This window comes from Zootoca vivipara, chromosome 8 (assembly GCF_965207765.1).
Source record: "Zootoca vivipara chromosome 8, rZooViv2.hap1.1, whole genome shotgun sequence".
NCBI lineage: Eukaryota > Metazoa > Chordata > Lepidosauria > Squamata > Lacertidae > Zootoca > Zootoca vivipara.
In genome coordinates, this window is record NC_142591.1 from 70,013,322 (window position 1) to 70,039,738 (window position 26,417).

The 26,417-nt window shown below is 43.3% G+C and overlaps 1 long non-coding RNA gene across 1 annotated transcript; it reads right to left on the reverse strand.

Annotated features, from left to right (window-relative positions):
• Positions 1–4,061: 4,061 nt before the first annotated feature.
• On the reverse strand, positions 4,062–25,175 carry LOC148684891 (uncharacterized). The gene is made up of 4 exons (XR_015951246.1): positions 24,893–25,175; positions 22,521–22,680; positions 6,738–6,837; positions 4,062–4,297 (listed from the first exon to the last, which is right to left on the reverse strand). It is a non-coding gene; the product is annotated as an uncharacterized LOC148684891 (long non-coding RNA).
• Positions 25,176–26,417: the final 1,242 nt, after the last annotated feature.

Genomic DNA, 26,417 nt, shown 5'->3' on the forward strand with positions numbered 1-26,417 from the left:
ACTGAATCATGTCACCAACATGCCACCAGCATGGCTCAAACAAACTACCCTATGAGAAGAATCCAACACAGTGCTAAGAGAAGGTTCCATCAGTTCAAAGATTTCTCCCTGTGCAGCAGAACAGAACATTCTCCTCCTCTCCTTCCCTATATGCCCCTTAAATGTTCTAGGTGTTCCCTCAGCTCTCTGAAGCAGATTCGGGGAGAGTGTCGGGTGTACATGTTGCCTGATCCTGGACTGCTATATGTCAGTTTCAAACAAGCCAGAAACAGTGAGCCTGAAAATATTACCAGAGTTCGTTCTTGGTTTATTTCTGCCCTACCACTTGCAGTTTCTTTAAAATAAACTAAATGTGGTTCAGGTTCAGATGACACTTCATTCCATAGCAAGGCTAGTTTGAGCTGAGCAGGTGTTTATACATGTTTTCTCTTACACTCTTTCCATTCCATTGAAAACTGCTGTAGTGGAAGAGGAGGGAGAGATCTAGACATGCTGAGAAGTGTGTCTCCAGTTTGGGTGTGTTTTAGATTTACTGGATGGCTTTAGATCCCTTAGATCCAAGCCACTTCCCCAAATGCCCTCTTTCATTTTCAGCCCCACTGCCACCAGAACTCTCGAGTCAAGTGGGTCAGGTCATTGGAAGAGCCGGGGGGGGGGGTTAGAGATTTGCCCCTCTGGAACTTCCTATCTGACACTAGAGTGGTACATCCAATTTATCCTATAAGCCCCTTGTTTTATTTAGTAGTTTTAACTTTAACACCACTTTTCAAGAAAACAATTCTTCACGAAGTGGATTACACAGCACAAGCATCAAACATAGGCAATGAAATAATAATTTTTAAACATTTACAACTGTTCTTTCAGAACTCCAAGTACAGCTAAAAAGCCTGCACTGAATCAATTTGTCCCTCACCTTGACACTGAGTGGCTTTCTGGTACCAGGGATACCTAAGGGACGGGTTCAGAAATTACTTCTTGTAAGGTTTCAAAGACTAAGGTCCTTCTGTTGTTGGAAGGGGGAAAGGTCACAATTGAGATAACAACCTTGTGATAAGATCTCTGATCCTTATGGGGTACTCAGGGATGAATATTACATATATATTTTTTGTCCTGCCTGACAGAGATAGCGGAAACTCCTGCCACCATCTAAAAAATTAAAACAGTCCTATCTTACAATTCCCTGCTGCTCCTATCCCACTAAGCCATTAAAGTGATCAGACAGTGTCAGATTTCTCAGTCTGAACTATCATGTTCATCTCATCCCTCTTGTTCCTGTGTAATCGCCATATCTAATGGGAAGAGCCACTGACTGTTGCACAGACATTAGCAAGGGAGTGTAGCTGATTCCCTTGTGCTGTGGTAGATGAATCTGCTCATGTGTTTTAGGATGGAAAAAAATAAAAATAAAAGGTCACTGGGAGAAAAATAGTTCTTTCCATCAAACCTCTTTGATCAAAACTTGTTATGATCTCTCAATTGCATTTCCTTATCGACCACTACACTGTTTCTTCTCCCTGATTTATGTGAGGGATGAGAACACCAGCCTCAGGACACAAAAGTTCATCCTAGGGCATCACATCTTATATTTGTCATCAATGACCATGAAGAAGCCAGTTAGCATACTGCCTAGGCTAATAAGCTGACAGTGATAATGATGGGATTATCTCGGGGAAAGCGCTGAATATCTTACAAGCCATTAAGAATCTGCTTGTTCGTTTTGATTGCATTAAGCCTTTCCATCTGTAACGTCCCACCAAAGAGAAAATACTTAAAACTTTTTGTCAGGAGACATGATATGTAACCTACATCGTTCATTAGCATTCAGACCTGTCCAGCGTCAATCATGGACTTTAAAGTGGCATTGGTCAAATCAAGTACAGAAGAACAACGGTTGTGCCTGTGGTTCTATTGTCTAATTCTTATTGGTAAGGAATAAGAAGGGCATTATGTAGCAAAAATAAATCATGACACAGATCTTCCTCACCTACTCAATGGCCCAACAGTGCATCTATGTTAATATGGGCAAGGTTGATTATGTGAACCTCTCCAACCTGGTGGTGGGCACTTTCCCTTCTACTTTGCTTTAATCAGGCTAAAAAAAAAAAATACAAGTTTGGCCCTGCTTCCATGGCCCTAGCATTCATAGACTTCCATTATACATTTTCTAACTGGCACATTTGCAACAGTCCCAATGCTTGCTCCAGTAGCCCAAGTAGTCTTGTGTGGACATCCAGTGGACATCCTACAGGTAGCAACCATCCTATAGTACCTACCTCTTTTGAGATGTACATTTTCTGTGTAGCTGCTAATTGGAACAACTGATTTAAACAGGAATCTTTACACCAGAAGTGGAGAACCTGTACACTTCCAGATGTTGTTGGCTACAGCTCCCACTGCACCAGACCACTTGCTGTGGTGGCTGTAGCTGAGCTGCTGTAATATATATATATATATATATATATATATATATATATATATATATATATCTGAAGGACCACAGGTTTTCCCATACTTACGTTTATACCAATCTTCTCCAACCTAGTGCCCTCCAGATTCTTTGAATTTCAATTCCCATAAGCACTTACCTTTGGCCATGCTGCCTGGACCAGATGGGAGTTTAACTCACCACATCTGGAGGGCACCAGCTTGGGGAAGGGTGCTTAAGACCTTCACTGATTGGCATAGGACAATGGGATGGTCACATGCATCATAGCGGTGTGAGAGAGGCACAAGGTTTGGAAAAGCTGGTCAAAATCTCAGTGAAATGTGAGAACAGCATCTAGATTACCATCGGTAAACATTTAAAATGAACAAATCTGAAACTTATTGTGACAGGTGCTAGTTATTGTATGCTCCCTCCTTTTATCTGGTAAGTGCCACTAAGCCAGGGGTCCCCAAACTAAGGCCCGGGGGCTAGATGCGGCCCAATCGCCTTCTAAATCCGGCCCACGGACAGTCTGGGAAACAGCATGTTTTTACATGAGTAGAATGTGTACTTTTATTTAAAATTAATCTGTGGGTTATTTGTGGGGCCTGCATAGTGTTTTTACATGAGTAGAATGCATCCTTTTATTTAAAATGCATCTCTGGGTTATTTGTGGGGCATAGGAATTTGCATATATATATATATATATATATATATATATATATATATATATATATATATTCAAAATATAGTCTGGCCCCCCACGAGGTCTGAGGTTGCTGACCCCTGCACTAAGCTGTTATTTTGAAAAATAGAAGGCAATCCCTCTACTCTTCCTCTGCTCCTGATGGCTGCTTGATTGCACCCAACAAAGGATGCACTGCTTGCAGAATCCTGGCAGCCCCTTCTCCTAGCTCCAGGGGGATGACCCAGGGCTGCCTCAGATTTGTTTCTTCCTCTCTGGCTGTTTCCCCACTGTCAGAGTGTGTCTTGCTTGCTCATGGATGTGCTGAAGGATCAGCCATTTCTTTCAGCAGCAACCATTTACTGAATTGCTTGTTTTTGCCTACTCGAGGCACAACAGGAAGTGACGCCTTCCCCTGGCATGCTGCTCCCTCCATCGCCCCCGTAGACTGTTGCCACCAGTGCCGCTTCTCTGCCTGCCCTGCCACTTCTGCTGCTAGCTGCTACCTTGGGGGCTTTTGCCGCCTGAGGCAGCTGCCTTAGCTTGCCTAATGGCAGAGCTGGTTCTGCTTACTGATATGCTATTGTGTGTGGGGGGGAGCGTATTGATTAATAATAATAATAATAATAATGCTTTGTTATCGTAGTAAGCCACTTTGCACTCAGCTTTGCTGTTGGAAAAGTGGCATACAAATACTAAATCCAATCAGTATTAGTGCAATGGCTCGGCTGCTATATCTGCCAGTGCACTTGTTAAGGGTGGCAGTTTGTCACAAACTTCACTGGCATAGTGGTGCTTCCCACAACTCTATTGCCCCACAGCTGGATAAGCTTGTGCCCTGTTTCCTGGAGGGTGTGTGTGTAAGGAACCAGTCCTGTAGGTTTTAATGGGATGGAACTGAACATGCATCTGAAACAAATGTCCATTGAAAAGTGCTTAAGTTGGGCTGGATGATGGCTCTTACTAGTCAACATTTTTATTTTATTTTTGAAAGTAAGTGTCGGTTTATTGATTTAGTTGCAACCATCCTCTGTAGATGTTCAAGTCTGTTTGGAATCTGCACATTTGACAGAGTTTAATTAAAAAAAACAGGTCCATTTTCAACTAAATAAATAAAAGCAGGATTCTAAATAGATCAGTCGCCCAGTTGCTTCGTTGCTGATGTCGTTGCCGGGAATCACTCTATTCTGTAAGCAACACACAGGTGTTTAGTCACATCTCTCATACTGAAGATGGCTTGCTTTTCACAGTTAATTTCCCCACAAGCTCTTTTGAAAATATCAAGATGATTGATCCTCTAGCTATCTCATTGTACTCTGGTAGGCAGAAAGCCTGACTCACAAACCCATTGAGTCCAGACTTTTTGAGTTCAAGCTGTGTTAGTCTGAAGTGAAGCCAAGAGAACTGAATCAGCTATAATCAAAGATCCAGTGCAGGCAAGTTGGTGAGATGGGAGATCCATGAGCAGACCGCTTGAATTTTAAAACTAAAAGGGGCTGGAAGCAGCCATGGGATCCTCCAGTTTTGATCACAGCAGTGAAGCTGGGGAAGGACATATGTCAAAATAACCCTCTAAAGGTGTTAGTAGATCCAGTTGGGGGATGGGGAAGAAACAGGTAACATTGTATTATTGTACTTGGTCATCATGTTGCCTCGGATATTACTGTTTTTCCTCCCAGCAGATGATAATAATAATAATAATAATAATAATAATAATAATAATAATAATAATAATAATAATAATAATAATTTATTATTTATACCCTGCCCATCTGGCTGGGTTTCCCCAGCCACCCTGGGCAGTTTCCAACAGAAATATTAAAATACACTAATTTCTTAAAGATTAAAAGCTTCCCTAAACAGGGCTGCCTTCAGATGTCCTCTAAAAGTCTGGTAGTTATTTTTCTTTTTGACATCTGGTGGGAGGGCGTTCCACAGGGCGGGTGCCACTACTGAGAAAGCCCTCTGCCTGGTTCCCTATAATTTGGCTTCTCGCAGCAAGGGAACCGCCAGAAGGCCCTCAGCACTGGACCTCGGTGTCCGGGCAGAGCGATGGAGGTGAAGACGCTCCTTCAGGTATACTGGACCAAGGCCGTTTAGCGCTTTAAAGGTCAGCACCAACACTTTGAATTGTGCTCGGAAACGTACTGGGAGCCAATGCAGGTCTTTCAAGACCGGTGTTATGTGGTCTCGGCGGCTGCTCCCAGTCACCAGTCTAGCTGCCACATTCTTGATTAATGGTAGTTTCCGGGTCACCTTCAAAGGTAGCCCCACATAGAGTGCATTGCAGTAGTCCAAGCGAGAGATAACAAGAGCATGCACCTCCAAGATCCTCCAAGTGTCCCTGTTTTCTAGGGACAGTTCCAGATTTATACACGACACCCCAATTTCTGATTTAATCCCATAATGTCCCGCTTTTCCTTAGGATGCCCCTATTTTCATCAGAGAAATGCTGGACGATACGAAGTTATGCATACGCCAAACCAAGCAGATAAGTAACTATAAACCTTTAGAAGACATCTGAAGGTAGCCCTGTATAGTTTTATTATGTTTTTATATATGTTGGAAGCCACTCAGAGTGGCTGGGGCAACCCAGTCAGATGGGCAGGGTATAAATAATAATAAAAACATTATTACTATTATGGAATAGGATGTCTCTATTTCTATCGGATAAATCATAGAATCATAGAGTTGGAAGAGACCACAAGGGCCATCCAGTCCAACCCCCTGCCAAGCAGGAAACACCATCAAAGCATTCCTGACATATGGCTCTTAGTGCTCATGTATTTGTTTTACACACAAACAGGACGTTTGAATTTGAACTACATTGCAGTATGTGGTCAAATAGTGAGACTCATCTAGATTCTTACAGCTATGCATGTTAGGCAATAGAGTTGGAGGCCACACATTGTCTGGATCTTGACTTGAGTGTCAATAATAAAGTCATACATTTCTCTTTATAAAATAAGCCAAGAGAACGAAGCAGGATAATAAAAAAGGAATGTATGAAACTGCCTTATACTGAGCCAGACCATTAGTCCATCTCCAGATACTCTCCAGATTTGAAACTGGGGTGTCTCACAGTCGTATCTCAGTGTGCCAGGGATTTTTTGATGCAAAACTCCACTTCTGTTGCTGTATTTTTCCATGTAAAGTGGGGGTCTATAAATATTTAAGCAAACAAACACAATTTGCACCTTGTAGCTCTACCCCCTCTTGTCTCAGGAACAGAGCATGGTAATCCTCAGTTGCCTTCCTACTATTTCTCTATTTATAAAACTTTGATTTGGATTAATAGGTGTCATGATCCCATCACAAAATAAATATTTGGAAAGGGAGAGTCCAATTAGTCTTCATCACGATGAATTAACCTTTGCTTAAACAGCAACATTAATCAGTGCATTCACTCAAGTGCTCAAATGCCAAAGCATGGTATGAATGTGACTTTTATTTTCTGGACTGTTCCAGGTGCAACAGACAAATCAGTGGGCAGGATGAAGATAAGATGGGAGTTTGCATGAGGCATGCTTAACAAAACAAATTTACTTCAAAGTCGCCTAGTTCAATGAGGCACTCTCCCCGGTAAGGAGACTTAGGGACTGCAGCCTTAATCAGTTTATGATGTACCTGTAAGTTGAACGAAATCCTCCATTGGCAAGATTGTACGTATGGGTAATTATAATCAAACTGTGCACTTGAGCGGCAGCTGGGATACGAGCACACAACTCTGTTAGAAAAAGGAGCAATAATGTCGATTAGCTGCTGGGTAGAAAACGTGGGTAATTGAATCCTGAACAGCTGAGCCACAGTATGATTGTTTCTTTAGCAAGCCTTCAAGTGCACACATCCTTGGCATCCTGAGTATGCAAGAAACTACTCAATCCCTGTTTGCTAGAATTATGTGCTCAGAGATTATGTTTTCTGAAAAGGTGTCACCACTACCCCATTTGATCCTAGTAGTGGCTTTCTTTTCTTTCTTTGCTACATAACCTTACAAAGGCCTTCCAGCTAAGGATGGGAGAGAAATTGTATTCAGCTCAGATTTAATTTGCACTTCCTAGAACAATATGCAAAGCAAAACACAGTTGTTGTTCAAAATTTGCACCTCTCCAAATTTTGTGATGCCATTCTCCAGCACCTCCTAAAACAGGCTTCCTCAACCTCAGCCTTCCAGGTGTTTTTGGCCTACAACTCCCATGATCCCTAGCTAGCAGGAAAGATTGAGGGCACTAGGAGAAGGGGACGATCAAGGACGAGATAGTTGGACAGTGTTCTCGAAGCTACGAACATGAGTCTGACCAAACTGCGGGAGGCAGTGCAAGACAGGAGTGCCTGGCGTGTTATGGTCCATGGAGTCACGAAGAGTCGGACACGACTAAACGACTAAACAACAACAAAAAACAAACAAACAAGCAAATTGCAAACTGATGTAAAAATGTGATGAACTCACCTTGATATTCATTTATTTGATGCATTTATATTTTCTGCAAGGAGTTCAAACCTGTGAGGTATGTTAGACTAAAAAACAATGACTAGCCTGAGATCTCCCAGATCCTCATCCAACACTCTAACCCCTAAACTACACAGACTCTACATTAGGGGAAATTAGAAACTGAGATTGACAGGTTTATCAAACTGTGTCTCCAGTCATTAACTCAGAAAGTGTAACTGGATGAAAGGCTGCCTGCACTGAGGATTTAATTTTAAAGGCGAGTCTCATATTATTTGGGAATGGTGAGGTAGCTGTTCACAACGTTAAACCCTCCCACTAAAGTTATCTCTAGCTGCCACAACCCCCAGCTCTGCTTCTCATGGAAATCCATGTACAGTACATTCGCTTTGGGCTCCCCTACATGAATGGATGTGTGTGTGTCGGGGCGGGCGGGCGGAGGAACTAAAAATATCAGCACAGGCACTCCCAGCCTGTGAACAAAATGCCATTCTTACTGCTCCATTTCATTGCTCAAGTGGCAGAGTGAATTTCTGGATGGGGAATTCCCTGCACAGAAGGTAATGGCATCCTGGGGAGATGCTGGGCTAGAACACATTTTATCTGGTGCACTATGCCCAGAGGAATATTTTCACACAGGGAACATTTCAATATGTGATCCTCTGTTTTGGTATGAAATTGTAGAGCTGCCCCCACATAGCTGTTTTGATCATTGGCTTTGATCTTAAGAAAAGTTAACTTGAGGAAGGTCATGGAATGAAAGTTCCCCATTCCTTTCTCCTCCCAACAATCACCCCACAATCCCTCTGTGTGGCTTCTAAATTGTATAGGATGGTGCATGGGGGATGGTGGGAGACAGAGGCAGCTCTCTGGGTGGAGCAGAAACACTATGAGCTGGCTTCCCAACAGATAGGTTGCTTAAAAAAAAAAAACCTGGGAAGGAGAGGACTGAGGCAGCGTGGAGGTTGGTGGGGTACAAATGCTGTGGCAGAAATGCCAGATGGGCTTCTCCGGTTTGTTCACACTGCACTGACCTCTTCACTGCCTCCCCTCTCCCCTGCTCTGCTAGGAAGTGATTGTATAGACTCTGCCCCACCTAGAGAACCTCATTTGCTGAGGGAGGAAACAGCAATCCCAAAACTGCGCCCACCATTTTGGATGATTTCCCCTTACCCTAAGTTTTTGGTACCTTCTCAGATATTATATGGGAGACCACCTTCATCTAGAAAACCACAGGAACATTGGAAGCTGCCTTGTACTGGTCCACCTAGCTCACTATTTTCCACATTTGTTGGCAGCTGCTCTCTGGGTTTCGGGCCAGGTATATTTCCCAACTGGGGACACTGGGGTTGATCCTGTAGGCAAAGCTTTACCATTGAGACAATGGCCCCAGTCCTTTCTGGTAGTCTAAATCAGGCACTCCCAACCTGTGGCCCTCCAGATGTTTTGGCCTGCAGCTCCCATGAGCCCTAGCTAACAGGACCAGTGGTCAGGGATGATGGGAACTGTAGTCCAAAACATCTGGAGTGCCGAAGGTTGGGGGTGCCTGCTCTAAATGGTTGGAAATTGGAGGAGGGGGTAGGCAGCCTTTTTCATCTGTGAACTTCCTTAAAGTAACTCATATTTGGAACCGAGTCATTGTTTATTTGTTTTTTAATATATTTAAGTAAGCCTATAGAGCAGTAGGCCGAAAGAGTTTCTGTCTACCCAAAAAATGGCTCTTTTTATTTGAATACTTGTCTTCACTTGTGATGTATGTAAGCTTTTTAAATGCTCCAACTTAGTTCTCGACTCGAACATACTTGACTGGAACACACTTTGGTGTACATTCTGTCAAAGCCACACATTGTCAGCTCCCTCAGTAATTATGAGTAAACCTGCAGCTTTCTGTGCAAAATGGAATTTTTGATCACATTTTTGCCTCAAAGAACCAAGTTTGAAAGGGGGAGGGAAGGCAAATGTTGTGATTGCTCCATTATGCACCATTGTAAAGGAGAAGGTTAGTCATAGCAGGGGAAGTCGTATGTTGAGCAGAAAACAAACAGTGATTACTAGCATAATGCACTAATTTGACTTATTGCAAAGAATAATGTAACAAAGATAAGATTAATTTCAATTTTGGATATTGCCTATTCCACATTTGTTCTCCCTTCATTATCAATGTGAATTGATGTGAATTGTAAATGTTATATATATTTTCCCCCTTTAGCCAGAGAGTGTCTTGAAAACTGAATTGAATAACAGAATTCTATTAGCATGAATATTAGGATTTTTTCCACTTGGGTGCATTTGAAGAATAGTATCCATTGCAATTCTGAGTCATTTGGATTTCTTTCTAAATAACCTAGGTGATATTAATGAGGGGTGCTTGTTTGTGCCTGGATGGTTTCTTTAGGCAAGAGATCCAAGTCAGAACCAGTGTTATCTAAAAAAGATTTCTTAGGGTGTCTTGGTGTAACATCATTCAACTAATTCAATGGGATTTATTTATGAAAGATGGCGGGTAGAGAGGTTTGTGCATATGTATTACCTAGCTAAGATACATTTCACAAAATGCTGCCCTTAATATAGGTACAATGTACCCATAGATAGTCATTCCTAGTGTCCACGGTTAAATTAAAGTCTATTTTGCTCAAGAATATCAGATTTCAGGCTCACTTAAATAACAGCAACTTCTCACCCCAAGGCTGCACCTGCCTTTGGTGACAAAATTGCCACGATGAGCAAACAGGAATTCAGTCACAGGAGTCTAGCCTTACACTTGCATCTCAGAGCACCATCATGGGAGAGATGTGCACTACATTATCAAAATTCTGCAAAGGCCTGCCGGTTCAATCAGAATACATCAAGTGGAACCTGGTAACTGTTGAGCTGGAAACCCGATGGGAAGGTAACGAGAAAAATGTGGAGAAAACCTGTTCGGAAAGGAGAGGCTGGCTGGATTAGCATATAACAAGGAGTCTGTAGGTAAAAGAAAAGTAGAACAGATAAATCCCTTTTGAGTAGCTCAACAGGAAAAGAGAGGGGCACTAATGGAGTGACAGGAGGGTTCTGGAAAGGCCGAATCCCTACAACAGAGAAGGAAGCACAATGGGGATGGGAAGACTTTGCGGACCAATGTCTTTTTGACAGGGAGAGAATAAAAAAAGCTAGAAGCATCTGGTTATCTAGAGCTTTGTACAGTTCTGACTTGAGCAATCACTGCCAGTGATAGATGTCTAACCTTAGCGTGATAAAAACCAAAACCAAAACCTGCAATATTCAAAGACACTGGGATGTTGCCTTTCATTCCCGAGCTTTCTCCGCAGTTAGGTGTGGTTTTTATTTTGCAATATATCACTAACGTCCCAGGTGAAGTAGCATTTAGTATGCCTCTAAAGGCTTTGTTTTGCTTTGTTTGTTTAGAAAACCAAAGGTCTAAGGGAGAAAAGGAAGCAAGGCTGAAATAAAGCGTGGAGCCAGCTGGTAGAACTGTGACCAAGTGATGTTAAATCTGCTTAACGGGGAAGGCACCAATTAAATGCAGTGCGGCACAAATTCCTCTTCTCTTAGGGCAGATTATGTTGAAGTCTATGCATTAAGGATGACAGTTTAATCAAAACCAGCCTCGTATAAAACTTGCTCCTAATCACACCTTTAGGGCAATAACAGTATGAACTGGCTCTTTTACTAGGATGGAAGTGAGGTTAATTCTCTATTAATTATAATTGATTTCACATTAGCAATGCCTGAGATCATTAGGTCAGAGGTATGCCTGTGTTTAGAAATACTTGGCTGCATTTTAATGCACCGAATTTTCATAGTCAGTTCAGGGGCTGTGTCCCCTCATTGAATCTGTCTTCTTGTTACTGCTTTCTTGGGAGACACCAGGATATTATAGTTGTTTTATCAGCAGGGTGACTGCTCTGCTTACTTTATTTATTAAGAGGATTTATAGGCTGACTTCCCATCATAAGAGGAGCCCTGCTAGATCAGGTCAGTTAACTCATCTAGTCCAACATCCTGTTCTCACAGTAACCTATGGGAAGCCTGGAGGCAGAACCTGAGAGAAAGAGTCCTCTCCGCTCTTGCTATTCCCAACAAATGGCATTCAGAGTCTTATTGCCTTCAACAGTGGAGCTGGAACCTAGACACTGTGGCTCGTTTCATATGAAGATCAAGGCATACATCAGGCTTCAACAATTCTACTTGCCACCCCTGTTATGGCTAGTGGCACGATGAATGACCAGTCTTGCTTCCAATTTATTTCATTTATCATTACATATAAATCCCACCATTAGGCTAACAGATGGGGACAGGCCCAAAGTTTAAGAGGTGGTTGAGAATCATTATGGTAGTAGCATGGTAGTAGCCCTCCTAGACTCCAAAATTAAGAAGAGAGCTTGGTGACTAGGCTGAACTGGACCTACTTTCTGGACTTTCCTGTTTAGAAGAGGAGATACAAGTGTGGTAATGTAGGTGCCATTGCCTGAATACATCCCCAATACATTCAAGCAGTGGTGACCAAGTTGGCTCACTCTCCACCTGCCTGTTACCCCCTCAGGAAAGGCTGTTATGTGTCACTGCCCATATTTTTATAATGCTTTCCATTGGCTGGCCAGTGTGAGAACAGGATTCTGGACTAGGTAGCTTTTGGCCAGATCTAGCAAGACTTTTCTTACATTCCAAGTTTGGACCTCATACTACAACAGATCATGTGAGCAACCCTAAGCAGACTGGAGAAGAAGAGGGGGGGGCATGGTTTCCTGCAATATTTGCAACTGTGAAAGAACCTCGTGATTAAAGCACCACATGCACCTAAGGTTACACGCTTCCCAAAACTTCTGAACTTTTTTTTATTAAACAATTCCCATTTACTTTTGATTCGTACTGCTTTCTGTTTAACAGTACATGGCCTGATGTAGCTTGGCATGCTTTTATTGCCTTCATAAAATGGAACAAGAAATGTGGCAGGGAGTGAAATACCCTCATGGGTATCCTTCATTAATCACTATTCAGACTCGTTTCACAATAGCTGCATTATCTCCTTCAACTTCCCACAGAGTACTTATAAACCAGTGCTTCTCAAAATAGGTTTTCTTCTTTTCATGAGACACTGCAATCCCCCCCCTCTTTTTTTAACATTGCAGAAGGAGTTACTATTGTTCTTGGACACTCTTGAGCTCTATACTGTGCTTTTCCGAAGTCACCTTGAATGCATGCTCCGACATTGTCTTTAAGTAGGAATTCGGTTCTTCTGAAATGGTGTAATCTCTTAAAGGAGCATTGTGTTTTGGAGAAGTACTCTCAACTAGAGCAGAGCAGGGTCTCCTTGTTGCGTTCCATTCTTGTTCCAAGGGTTTGCTCTGTTCTTTCTTCTGCTCCTCCTAAATAGTCATTTAACTAGTGATGCTATTTCAGAGGACTCATCCATACTGTGAATAATAAGAACCACCAGTGAGTTAGAGACTCTAACCCTCGGTGAGTTAGAGCATGCAAAGACAGGCTCCAGCGGATTGAGCGGATGGGAACAACAGTAGGTCCAACAGTCAAGAAGGCTGTTACTGCATGTGCTGTAGAGGGATGAGAGGAGAACTTCAGTAGGGACAAATGTAAGGTTCTGCACTTAGGCAAGAAGAACCAGATGCACAAATATAGGATGGGTGACGCCTGGCTTACTGTCAGGACATGTGAAAAGGATCTAGGGATCTTGGTGGACATGAGTCAACAGTGTGATGCAGCAGCAGCAGCAGCAGCAAAAAAAAAAAAGCTAGTGCTAATCTAGGCTGTATCACAGAATTATAGTGTCCAGATCAAGGGAAGTAGTAGTACCACTCTATTCTGCCTTAGTCAGACCACACTTGGATTCTGAGCACCACAATTTAAAAGAAGGATGTTGACGAGCTGGAATGTGTGCAGCGAAAGGCAACCAAGATGATCAAAGGTCTAGTAATTTGATGATATACTGATCAAAACGGGGGAAAGCCTGGCCTCTTTTTAACTGCTGTAAAGGGATATATAGCTTTGGGTTTCTTTTTGTCATTAATATGTGTCAGTGCACAAAATCACAAATTGGAATGTTATTTTTTGAAGGCTTCCTACACGTCAAGCTGCGGAGCAATGCAGTGAAATATGCATGAGGGAACTCATTAAATTGAGCAGGATGTTGGCTTCCTTCATTCTACTACTGATCAAGAATGAATCAATGGGAATATAGGGGCACTGTAAATGGCCACAGGTTTTGGGGCATGGTCCATGAGAGGGATGCTGGACTAGTGTGGACTAGCATTTAGTGTGATCCAGCAGTGTTCTTATGTTTGCATTATGAATTTCCAGCCATCTTTCCTACCCAACGAGTAAAGAGGGAGGGTGGGCCTAGTTCACTTGGTGTGCCCATCACCAAACCTAGAAAATTGGAGTGTCTGTTGCTTCCTAACACGCAGGTAGGTGCAACCTCTTGATTATTCTCTACTCAGTTTCTGCAGAAACCAGATTACACATTCTACTCAGTTTAGGTGCAGAATAGCTAAGGATGACTAGGCATGTCCAAAGGCTCCTATTTGCTTTCTTACATTGATATCCCACCTTTCTTCCATCATGGTGCATGTGGTGCCCCCAAGATGATGTGCGTGTGAGTCACAGGTGTTCATCCATCCAGGTACTGACCAGATCCTGGCCTGCTTACCTTCAGGAAGTTGTGGGTCTCATGTGCCTTCAGACCATGTGCCTTCAGGCAAGCTATGTGTTGCCTGACACCTCCTTTCTTTTCATTCCCACATACGCAGCAAAAACAGGAGGCAGGTCACCATGTGTGGATAGATGACAGTGTTTGGATTCGTAAGTAATAAAGGTCTATCCTTAAAGCATCCTGATGTCTATTGTGTCCATGCTTAGTCCCGTATAAGCTATTACTCCCAGCCTTGTATATTTCTTTTCCTCTACCGTGCTCTTTAAAGTGATACAATTTATAACCCTGCTGAACCTATTTTAATAATATTCATACTTTGTAATAGCACCTGGATATTTAGCAAACAGAAAGCCTGATCAGAATCTGCAGGGTCATCAGTTGACTTAAATTAATTTTCTCGGGTGTACAAGCTATTCAGGATAAATTGCCACACTCTCCATCGTCCATCGGCAAGTGACAGAAGGCACTTTGCACCTGATGTACACCCCAGTCTTTCCCCCCAAACCTGCTCCGGGAGTTCATGAATAATATGAATTATCTTTCCCTGGCTCTGCTTCAGATATTAAGGTCTGTGAAGTTTTCCTTTGATATCTTCTTTATAGTCACAGTCTAGGCTGTAGCTGAGATGCATGTAATGCAGTCTAAACATATACAGAAGCAATACAGCCCGAGGCTGATGAAGAATGCATTGTAATCAGCGATACTATTAGCAGTGGTTTAAAAGAAAATTGGCTGATACTCAGAAAGTCGGTCTGTATGACTTTGAGGGTGCTCTTTGTCCCTTTCTCATTAAGTCTATATTGCATGTGGATATCAATAAAATACTTCATTCTGGCATCACACACTTGTAGCAAGCAGGTGTAGATGTATGCTGTATAAAAAGTGACTTGCCTTTCGATAGGCACACATCCCCTGTCTGATTGGTAGGCAGTAAACTGCTTCCTGAATTAGGAATGGGCAACTGTCATCTTCAGTTTCTCATTTTTCCAATCTTAAATTGGAAATTTAAGTTCTGCACATTTCCACATCATTTTGCAATTTTGCCAAATTAAAGCCCTCACAGAAGTTCTTTATTGGAGTGTGAATTTCTCCCAGTATACACATCACTGTATGTAAGTTTGCCAGTGTACACTTCTTCTTCTTTTTGCAAAGTGTATATTCACTAATACGCCTTTTTGCTCACATTACTTGGTTGGAGACCTGCATGTCAAAATTTGGAGATGTATGAATTTCAAAGGATGGCTGCGTTTCGGTTTGCATATCTTCATAGGTAAAGGTAAAGGGACCCCCGACCATTAGGTCCAGTCATGGCCGACTCTGGGGTTGCAGTGCTTATCTCACGTTATTGGCCGAGGGAGCCAGCGTACAGCTTCTAGGTCATGTGGCCAGCATGACAAAGCCCCTTCTGGCAAACCAGAGTGATACACGGAAACGCCATTTACCTTCCCGCTTGGAGCGGTACCTATTTATCTACTTGCACTTTGATGTGCTTTTGAACTGCTATGTTGGCAGCAGCAGGGACCGAGCAACGGAAGCTCACCCCATCGTGGGGATTTGAACCACCGGCCCTCTGATTGGCAAGCCCTAGGCTCTGTGGTTTAACCCACAGCACCACCCGCGTCCTTGCATATCTTCATAGAAAGTGGAAAAATTGTTAAGGAAGTTCAGCTTTAAATGTGAACTGGATTGAATTACTCCACTTTTTCCAGTGTGAACGCTGGTAGATAGAACTAGGTAATTGGACCCAATAAATAGTGTTGTCAAATTAGAGGATTTGTGACCATAATATATGGTGGTGGCCATAAGTTAGGTGACTTTAAAAGAGGATTATGCAAATTCCTGGAGAATAATGCTATCAATAGCCACTAGACATGGTGGCTCTATATACAGTATGCAGGATCTGAGAAATGAAAGCAGGAGAAGGTTTTTCCCTCATGCCCTGCTGGCTGGCCTCATGTAGGCATCTAACTGACCACTGTAGAAAGTGGACTGATGGTCTGAATATGTTTCTGGTCTGATCCAGCAAGACCCTTCTTATGTTATTGATGTAGGTGATGGTATGTGCTGCACTCACTGACTTCTGAAGCAGATGTGTTCGCCACAACATCATAATTATTACCTTGTAAAGGAGATGAATGTAAAGTTTTGAAGAATGTTTCATCTCCTAATGGTTGTATTTCTATGGGTTTTATCCAATGCTAGTCCTGCTTTGAGTAGACTCCTTGGTGTTAATGGACATGCCTAATGCGGATTCATTCTTTTCAGTGGGCCTACCCCAAGCAGAACTAGGTTGGATATGACCTACAACACATGCACAGTGGGGATAAATAGGAAGAAGTGAGAACAGTCTAGGGCACATGTGCACATACTAGCAAAATTGTATCTCTTAGCAATCTCTCCAGCAAAAGACGAGTGCAAAGTGTGTGGCAGCTCTGTCTATGGTAAACTGGGACGGTAAGAATGCATGGGAAATCAGTCTTTTTCTTTTTCTGGGAGTTGAGTCGTCCCTAGGGTGGAGAAATAGGGAAGTCAGCCTGTTTAATTGCTAGGGAGCGTAAGTCTGTCCTTGAAGAAGAAAGGGACACAGTGTGAGAAGTCCCTCTTCCCTGTCACTTGTAATGATCAGGTCAGAAGTGCTTACCGTCCTTTCTTTAATGTCTCTGTGTGGCATTAGATGTGATGATAATAGGTGGTGCATAATGAGGACATCTGAGTTATATACTATGCAAATTGTGATTATGGAAATGGGCTTCCCATTGATTTCTCAATCCAGCTTCAGTGCTCTACCCACCACTGGGCCTTATTCCACATGCCTCAATTTTAATGAAGGGGGGGGGGAGGTGAATTCAGTCTCACACCTTGAATGAGGGCAATTTTACTTTTAGTTTCTTAAATTATGTATTTGCTTTTACTGTTTAACCCCAAGGTAATGCAAACCAAAGATGTTTACCAAATTATGCATGGCATTGATAGAAAAACAAAACATTTTTTCTCCCTCTCTCATAACACTAGAATTCATCCAGTGAAGTTGAATGCTGGAAGAAGCAATTCTTCACACATAGTTAAACTACGGAACTCGATCCCACAAGATGCAGCAATTGCCACTAATTTGGATGGCTTTAGAAGAAGATGAGACAAATTCATGGAAGAGAGGGCTATCAAGGGCTACTAACCATGATGTCTGTGCTCTGCTTCCATGGCCAGAGGCAACAATGCTTCTGAATACCAGCTGCTGGAAGCCTCAGGAGGGTAGAGTGCTCTAGTGTTCGGGTCCTGCATGCTGGTTTCCCACAGGCATAACCATCAATTGAATGTCAAACCACCTATTAGGGCAAATGAGGCACTGCCCCACCAATCTCTCTCCCCCCCCCCATCAGCTCCTGCCTGCCTGCTTTCCAACATACAACCAGTCTAGGGGGTAGCACTGCCTGTCAAGTTTTGAATCCTTGGTCTTTGTGTTGTCCTTACAGAAATGAGCAGGGAGGAGAAGGACAAAATTAGAATTAGATGGCTCTGCCTGTCATTTGCTGTGGCTCCACTTCGTCTCCCTGTCCCCTGTGCTGCTAGTCTCAATGGGCACCAGCTCCCACTGTGAAAGGCTGAATAGCAATTGCACACTTAGGTAGAAAGAAGGTCTCCATGGTTAGTGGGGCTAATTATTGCCAATAATCATATACTGTAGATGTTTGCACTGGAAGCCACATTGAACTCAGTAGGACTTTTCCCATGTAAGCACACATAGGATCAGGCCTTTTGCTGCTAGGGAGTAATCTCCATGGATGCATTTACAAATGTGCCTCACATCACGTGTATTCTACAGCTTTTTCCCGCACGTTAAAAGTACTGGTGTGAACTGCTACAAAGCAGATTTTTGATGGCTTCAGCAGACACAGAGAATGTGGGGAGAGAGAGAGAGAGAGAGAGAGGGAGGGAGAGAGAGAGGGAGGGAGAGAATGGGTGTTAAAAATAATTTGTCAATAGTTCTAATTCCACTGTTACTCATTTTGTTTTGATGAGACTGAAAATAAATGGCATTTCATGATTCAGCGATTACCCTAAATGCATGAAAACACAAGGCTGGGGTCTTGCTGTCTGACAGCGTCACCCAAATCCATTCCAAATGTTGATTATCGGCTTATAGGAGGCACTGCCAAATGCATATTTAACTTCCCTTTGGTCAAACAGATAGATTTGTCAAATACTCTTCACAGCACGGATAGGGTGTAAAATTGCATTTCATGCCTCTTTTCTATTTTAAACCAGTTTTGATAGCACTATTAGCACAGATAAGATGAGGCTAGGATTGCATAAGCAGTTAGTTACTTTGCATGGGTATAATGATGAGGTTTACAGAATCTCCAAAATATGTGGCTAGGCAATCGAGCAAACCCAATCTTAGACCACTTCACACCAATGTAGTATCTATGGCCTTATCCAGATAATAAAAGTTACATTTTTCTATATGTTGTTCAACACCTGGAACAACCTAGCTCTATAACCCATAGGATCAGTAGAGATGTCACCAAAGATGGCGTCCTGCTGCTCTCTGTGTATGGAATGACCATGTGGAACTCTTGCCAGGCTACGACACAGGTTGTGTGCCATAGAGAGCATGGGGTACTCCAGGGTTCAAGGTGAATGGCCTGAGATCAGTGGCAGAACATCTGCTTTCCTTGTCGAAGGTCCAAGGTTCAATCCCCAGGAAGGGCTGAGGAAGAACTGTCTGAAACCTTGGACAGCTGCTGCCAAGTCAGTGTAGACCAGGCATCCCCAAACTGCGGCCCTCCAGATGTTTTGGCCTACAACTCCCATGATCCCTAGCTAACAGGACCAGTGGTCAGGGATGATGGGAGTTGTAGTCCAAAACATCTGGAGGGCCGAAGTTTGGGGATGCCTGGTGTAGACCCTACTGAGCTAGATGGACCAATGGTCTGGCTCAAGAGCCAGTGTGGTGTAGTGGTTAAGAGCGGTAGACTCGTAATCTGGGGAACCGGGTTCGTGTCTCCATTCCTCCACATGCAGCTGCTGGGTGACCTTGGGCTAGTCACACTTCTCTGAAGTCTCTCAGCCCCACCCACCTCACAGGGTGTTTGTTGTGGGGGAGGAGGGGAAAGGAGATTGTTAGCCGCTTTGAGACTCCTTCGGGTAGTGATAAAGTGGGATATCAAATCAAAACTCTTCTTCTTCTTCTTCTTCTTCTTCTTCTTCTTCTTCTTCTTCTTCTTCTTCTTCTTCTTCTCAAGTATAAGACAGCTTCAGGTTTAATGGATTGACTCTTAAACCACTTTGAGAATGGCAGCTCTGTGAGGGAAGTTGGGCATTGCAGGGGGTTGGACTAGATCAGGCATCCCCAAGCCCTCCAGATGTTTTGGGAGTACAACTCCCATCATCCCTAGCTAACAGGACCAGTGGTCAGGGATGATGGGAATTGTAGTCCCAAAACATCTGGAGGGACGAGTTTGGGGATGCCTGGACTAGATGATGCCCTGGGCCCTTTCCAACTCTACAGTTCTATTATTCTATACTCTCAGGGCTCTTAACTGCAGTCCCCAGGTTGTTTGTGGGGAAGCCATATCTGTTTAAAGTGGTCTGCTACTGCTTCAAATGTATAATATAGATGGAGCAGAGAAGACTCCCTGGAAAAGACCCTGATGCTGGGAAAGATTGAGGGCACAAGGAGAAGGGGACGACAGAGGACAAGATGGTTGGACAGTGTTTTTGAAGCTACGAACATGAGTTTGACCAAACTGCGGGAGGCAGTGGAAGACAGGAGTGCCTGGCGTGCTATGGTCCATGGGGTCACGAAGAGTCGGACACGACTAAACGACTAAACAACAACAACAATGGCAAATAATGGATACAAGCCTATCTGATTGCTTCAATAACACATACTTCGGCTTAAAGTAAGAGCTAGTGAGGTGATCTGAAAACCTCCTGGAAATCGTGAGTTTTGAGGAAGGACTTAAGGGAAATAGGGGGAGTGGTTACAGGGAGGCAGTTCCAGCCATAAAGGGCAGAAAGAGGAAATTGGTAGAATTGTTTCAGGGAGCAGGAGACCTTCCAGTGATGGTGATGATGGCAATGCTCATATTATCTAAGAGTTTGTATACCATATTGGCCCAAATATAAGCCACAACAAAGGGAAAGGGGGAAAGAAAAAATACTCGAATACAAGCCAGTCCATTCCTCGCTGCTCCTGGCTGCATACTGGGGTGGGGCCTTGGGGAGAGGACGGGGGACTATGCACAGGGTGGGCGCTGCTTCACCATGCTCCTGGCGCTGTTTGCCCTGCACTCCTGGCTGCATACCGTAAGGTTGCAAATATAAGCCACACTTTAACTTTCCACGGTTGGAATTTGGGGGAAATTGAGGCTCATATTCAGGCCAATACGGTATACTTGCTAAATGTGCTATGAAGACCATGACAGCAGAGTTCACAGCTGGGGTCAGGGAAGCTCGTCACATCATGGTCCCTCATCTTATGTGGGAAATTGTAACATACAATCTGCTGTAGGCGTAGGAAATTCATCAGGTGGGATGCTAATCACTGTGACCAATGTAAAAGTATAGATCTGCAGTCTAATATGAAGCTATTGAAATGCCCATGCGGTATCTGCTTCAAGAAAATTCAGGCGGTACCTGGGAGGTGGCTATTCTGAGATGTGTTGAATTTATCAATGTAGGTTATTAACTTTGGAGAGGCTGATTGTCCTACATGCACAAACAAGGTCAGGGTTTTTTTAAATATAAAAATAGGAGGGAAAAGAAGCACAGGTGCATTTGGGTTCCTACTATATTTTAAAGCTTCTTTTCTTGCCTGTGACCTCTTGGTGGTTTAATCCAGGGTAAGGATCCAGGTTGTCCATCCCCAGTTGTGCTGACAAATTGCCTTGTATTATCAGTAACCAGGGAGCACACTTTGCGAGAGAGAGATTATTAAACACAAAGCCACAGGAACGAGAAGCTGGATTGATTGCAGCAGTAACCAACCTGTGATAGATATATAGAGTCACTCCCGGAGAAACACAAGTATCCTTTGCAACTATCTTATCCTGCAGCAGCTTGAGGATGAATAGGCTGAGGAAAATGGAAGGTCATGGGAAGCGAATTAGACAGGGCAACATCTGACACCCACTTTGCACCCACTTTGCACAGGTGTAAATGACTGCACAGGCTGTCAGGCAGTGAGAATTAAGCTCTAGGACTTCATTTTGGATGCCCTGTCAAGAAGTGACACACACACACACATACACATAGCTATTTTTAGCACTGCTGCGCTGTCTCTGCTGCCTGAGTTTGGTGACTAGTAGACAGGCTGGAAGAATCAGGGAGCAGGATAGCTCACCAAGTACAATGCCATAATTATTTCATGCTGTATGTACAGAAAAATAGTGTTTTGGTTTAACAAATCCGCTGTATGTACAGAAAAATAGTGTTTTGGTTTAACAAATCCATTCAGCGGAGCTATGGTGAATTCTGAATTGGGAGAAAGGATTCTAGCGATAGGCTTTTAGTCTTGGATCATACGCCAGAGAGGGCAAGCAACAGACCAACTGAAAATGGATCTGTATTGTACCTGATGTTTGCAGGCTTAAGTTCTTTGTTTGCAATGTTGTTTTGTACCTTGTAGGCAGTGCTTCGATTGGTTTTTCTCCATTTGGATGCCGCGGCAAACTACGGTTTAAGAAACTAGGAAGTCTCCTCACTAGCCAGCCTTAGGAAAGAAGGGAAGGACAGACTTCTGGATCTCCCATCTCATTCGTGCTCCAGCAAACCATGGAGTGTGCCCTATTACACAATCACACAACATAGTGCAAACAGAGGATGTTCTGGCTACCTCACATCTATATGCAGTTGTGTACAGTCATACCTCGGTTTAAGTACGCCTCGGTTTGAGTATTTTCAGTTTAAGTACTCCGCGGACCTGTCTGGAACGGATTAATCCACTTTCCATTACTTTCAATGGGAAAGTTCGCTTCAGGTTAAGTTCGCTTCAGGTTAAGTACAGACTTCCGGAACCAATTGTGTTTGTAAACTGAGGTACCACTGTACTTGAAAGGCCATATTCATACATCTGGCATGCCTCGGTCCTGATGTGCAAAGAAGCCCATCTGCAAAAGCTATGTCTGCACACATCCCTTCCTCACTGGATTCCTTATTTATACACACTTATTACATTTCCCCTTTCTTTGGTGGGAGACAACGTTTTTTCTGCTCCCCTTATGGGAGAAGTCCTGCATCACCAGGCAGGCATTTATGAGACCGTATGTTAATTTCTTGCCATTTGCCTCACCCTGCCCAGACTCCAGGCATTTCCTGCAGACTCAGCATTGTCAGACTCCTGGTGCATCTGCCTTCTCCTCTAAGCAGGTTCCTTGCCCTCTGAATCCTGAGTCCATCTCTTTATGATGGTGACTCCTGTCTGCACAGCACGGCTGGGTTTTCTGGCGCTGCTGTTTAATTGCAGTGGAGAGAGAGAGAGAGAGAGAGAGAGAGAGAGAGAGAGATTTACAGCCTCACCACTTGGGTTCCGTTTATGGCTATATATATATATATATATATATATATATATATATATATATATATTCCTAGCTTTGGCTGATTCCATCCGGTTTTATGTGTGGGTGTTTTTTAGTCCGACGGGTTTCCATTTTAATGAAGCCACAGCAACAGCTTCACTGATGCTGCTTCCATTTGTCAGCACAGACAGATCATAACGGCTCTGATTCATCCTGTGCCTGAAATTGTACACCCCCTTTAAAAATCAGGAGCTGCACATGTGTGTGACCCAGAAGCATATTGATAAATTGTGTTGCAGTGGATTCAGTAGTGTTTCGTCAAACATTTCAAAAGTCCTTTCCCTTCTTCCTTTCTCCCCTCCCCTTCTCCTGGTTTTAGCATGGAAAAACTTGGTGATATTTAACACCATGGGAGAAAATCATAATTCTGAAAGCAAGGTGATGTGAGTGTGGGACTTGGGTTCATAACCCTGTTTCTCATTGTGACTTTGGAGCAATCACACAGTCTCAGCCTATCCTACCTCACAGAGCTATTGTGAGAATAAAAAAATAAAACCCACTTAATGTGGCCACCCAGAGCGCTCTCTCTCTCTCTCTCTCTCTGTAACATTAATCCTATTCAGGCATTCTATGTCTGTGTTTAATTGACATTTAATCAATACTATACTGCTTCCAACTCTCCTGCATTTGGTGCCTGCTAAAAGCTTTTTAGTTTAGTCTATTATTTGTATTGTTGTTAATGTAACCCACCTTTTCCCCCCTGACAGGGACTCAAGGTGGCTTACAGATTAAACAATGAGCACTAAAAACATAGGGGGGGGGGGCAATCATTAAAATAAATTAGTCAGCCCTATCTATAAAAGTAAAGAAGACATACATTCTGCTACATCTATCTGGGGTGACCCAGCTGGATGGGTGGGGGATTCTTCATAAATCATTATTAACCACTCTAATTTTAACTGCTGCTTTGGGCTGCTGCTTCGGCTACAGAGATGTACTAGAAGGACGCAACACAATGAGTCCTGCTAGGGCAACAGGGCTTTTGCCCATCTTCTCCCATGCATCCTCACACCTCCCCTTTATTGGCCTGGAGAAGGGGTTCTGGAGATGCCCAAGAAGAGCTAAAATGCTTGTACTGATAGATGGATTGGCAGAGAATGATGTTGAATTTTTCCCTTTATCAATGTTTTATATTTATATTTTGAAATGTTTTAGGTCTACATGTCTTTAATCATAGAAGCTTAAAGTTGGAAGAGACCACAAGGGCCATCCAGTCCAACCCCTTGCCAAGCAGGAAACAAGCAGGAAACTCCCTGCCAAGCAGTTAACATCTGACTGATCATTTTAATGTATATTTTATATAAACCACTAGGTATGTGTGTGCGCGCGCACACACACACTGAAGCAATGTACATACACTATTCTATTTAATGGATAAATGGATAAATAAAATGGCAACATGCAACAGGCAGGGGAGAGAACAAGGGTGAGCAGCCTAGCTCTGCCCTCGTCACAATCCCCACTGGCCTTTTTAAAATGTAGGGATCACTTTTGATGAGGGAGGCTCCCCCTGTGATTTAGTTCCCCATGAGATTTAGAATCTATGTCATATGGGAAGATGACACGTGTGAGAAAACATTCCCTTCTTCAGAAGCCATCCCGGAGAGTGACAGGGACAGCAGCCATGGCAGAGCTAAAGTGCTCACCTTTGCTCTCCCCCACCCACATTTTGAGCAAATGCCTGGCTAAGCTGTGATCACCTGGCAGAGTGTGGGAAGCTGCTGGCAGGCTGGAGAACAAAGCCTGGCACAGAACAAGTAGTATCGTTGGCTGTGTAAACTGGTGCCATGGCTACATTTTCACCTGGATTTTATGTTTTGTTCATTTACGTATAACAGCGTACCGCCCTCTCGCAAAACACCAGGGCAGGGCACAGCGATACACAACATATAAAACCTATTAAAAAGCAATACAGAACGTTAAAATAACTGGCTGCTTGAGGATATATTAAACAACTGCAAAGGCCCGTCAGCATAAAAAGTTCTACAAGGCACATTTACTGTAAAAGCCGAAAGCAAGGACTCCGGCCAGATCTCTGCTGGAATTGTGTTCCCACAGCATGGGACCAGCAGCACTAAAAACATACCCAACTTCTGGTTGAGGGCAGTCGAGCCTCAGGAGCCTGGCTGACAACTAGTTGACCCCAGTGAGCAAGTTGGGATACAAAGGTTCAAGCAGTCATAGTTAATGTTGTTGTGAAAAGAAAATTGCCTGTGAAAAACAGAGACCGGCATGATAACTTTGAAGAAATGTTTGCATGGGGCAGGCACAGGGAGTTGGCAGCTGTTCCTATCTTAAGATCAGTATGAGGTGACCGAGTGGCGTCTATCCTTGCTTTTATCCATTTTTTAACAGGAGCTTCGTGCCAGCTTCTCTGTCTCCTGGCTTACTCAAATGCCTACTTAGAGAAATCTACAACAGGTTGATCTCCAGGGGGCTTTCTGAGAAGCGTGGCTGGCCAAGAAGCTGCCTGCAGAGCACTGAAGAGCTGTGGAGGATTTTATTACTAATAATAGCCTGCTGAGGAGAGCAGCTGAGGATTTAACCTTTTTTAAAAGTGGCAGGGAGAAAACCCACCCTGCTTTCACAGGGAGTGAATAGTTTGGTGAAATGGCAGTGTGTGTGTGTGTGTGTGTGTGTGTGTGTGTGAAGATTCGGCACCAGTGTAAACAATTTTTCCTCTGTATGAAATTTTGATATATGGCGCTACAATTTATGTACCACAGCAGCCTGTTTCATGTTCCATTCCTAACCTTTGAATAATAATATAATAATAATAATAATAATAATAATAATAATAATAATAATAATAGAATAATAGAATAATTTATTGGCCAAGTATCAACCATACTTGGAATTTTGCTTTGACTACATTGCAATGTAAAGAAAAAAACGTACCTCATACAAACAGTATTCCTATCACAATACAACAGCACAGCAAAAAGACCCCATACCACCAACTGGCCTCCTTTCCTCCCACAACTACAGATTCAACATTTTGATGGCACGAGGAACAAAGCTACTCCTGTGCCTAGATGTTTTTGTATATAGAGTCCTGTACCGATGTCCGGAAGGGAGTAAATCCCGTGTTGGTGTGACGTAGTCAAAAAAATAAATAAATAAAAATTCCTTCCAGTAGCACCTTAGAGACCAACTAAGTTTGTCATAGGTATGAGCTTTTGTGAGCATGCACACTGTTTCAGATGCACTGTGTATCTGAAGAAGTGTGCATGCACACGAAAGCTCATACCTATGAAAAACTTAGTTGGTCTCTAAGGTGCTACTGGAATGAATTTTTTTATTAAGTGATGACCAGTAGCGAAGGGTCTACAGCAGTGGTCCTCAACCTTGGGCCTCCAGATGTTTTGAGACTACAATTCCCATCATCCCTGACCACTGGTCCTGCTAGCTAGGGATCAAGGGAGTTGTAGGCCAACAACATCTGGAGGCCCAAGGTTGAGGACCACTGGTCTACAGCAGGCATCCCCAAACTTCGGCCCTCCAGATGTTTTGGACTACAATTCCCATCTTCCCCGACCACTGGTCCTGTTAGCTAGGGATCATGGGAGTTGTAGGCCAAAACATCTGGAAGGTTGCAGTTTGGGGATGCC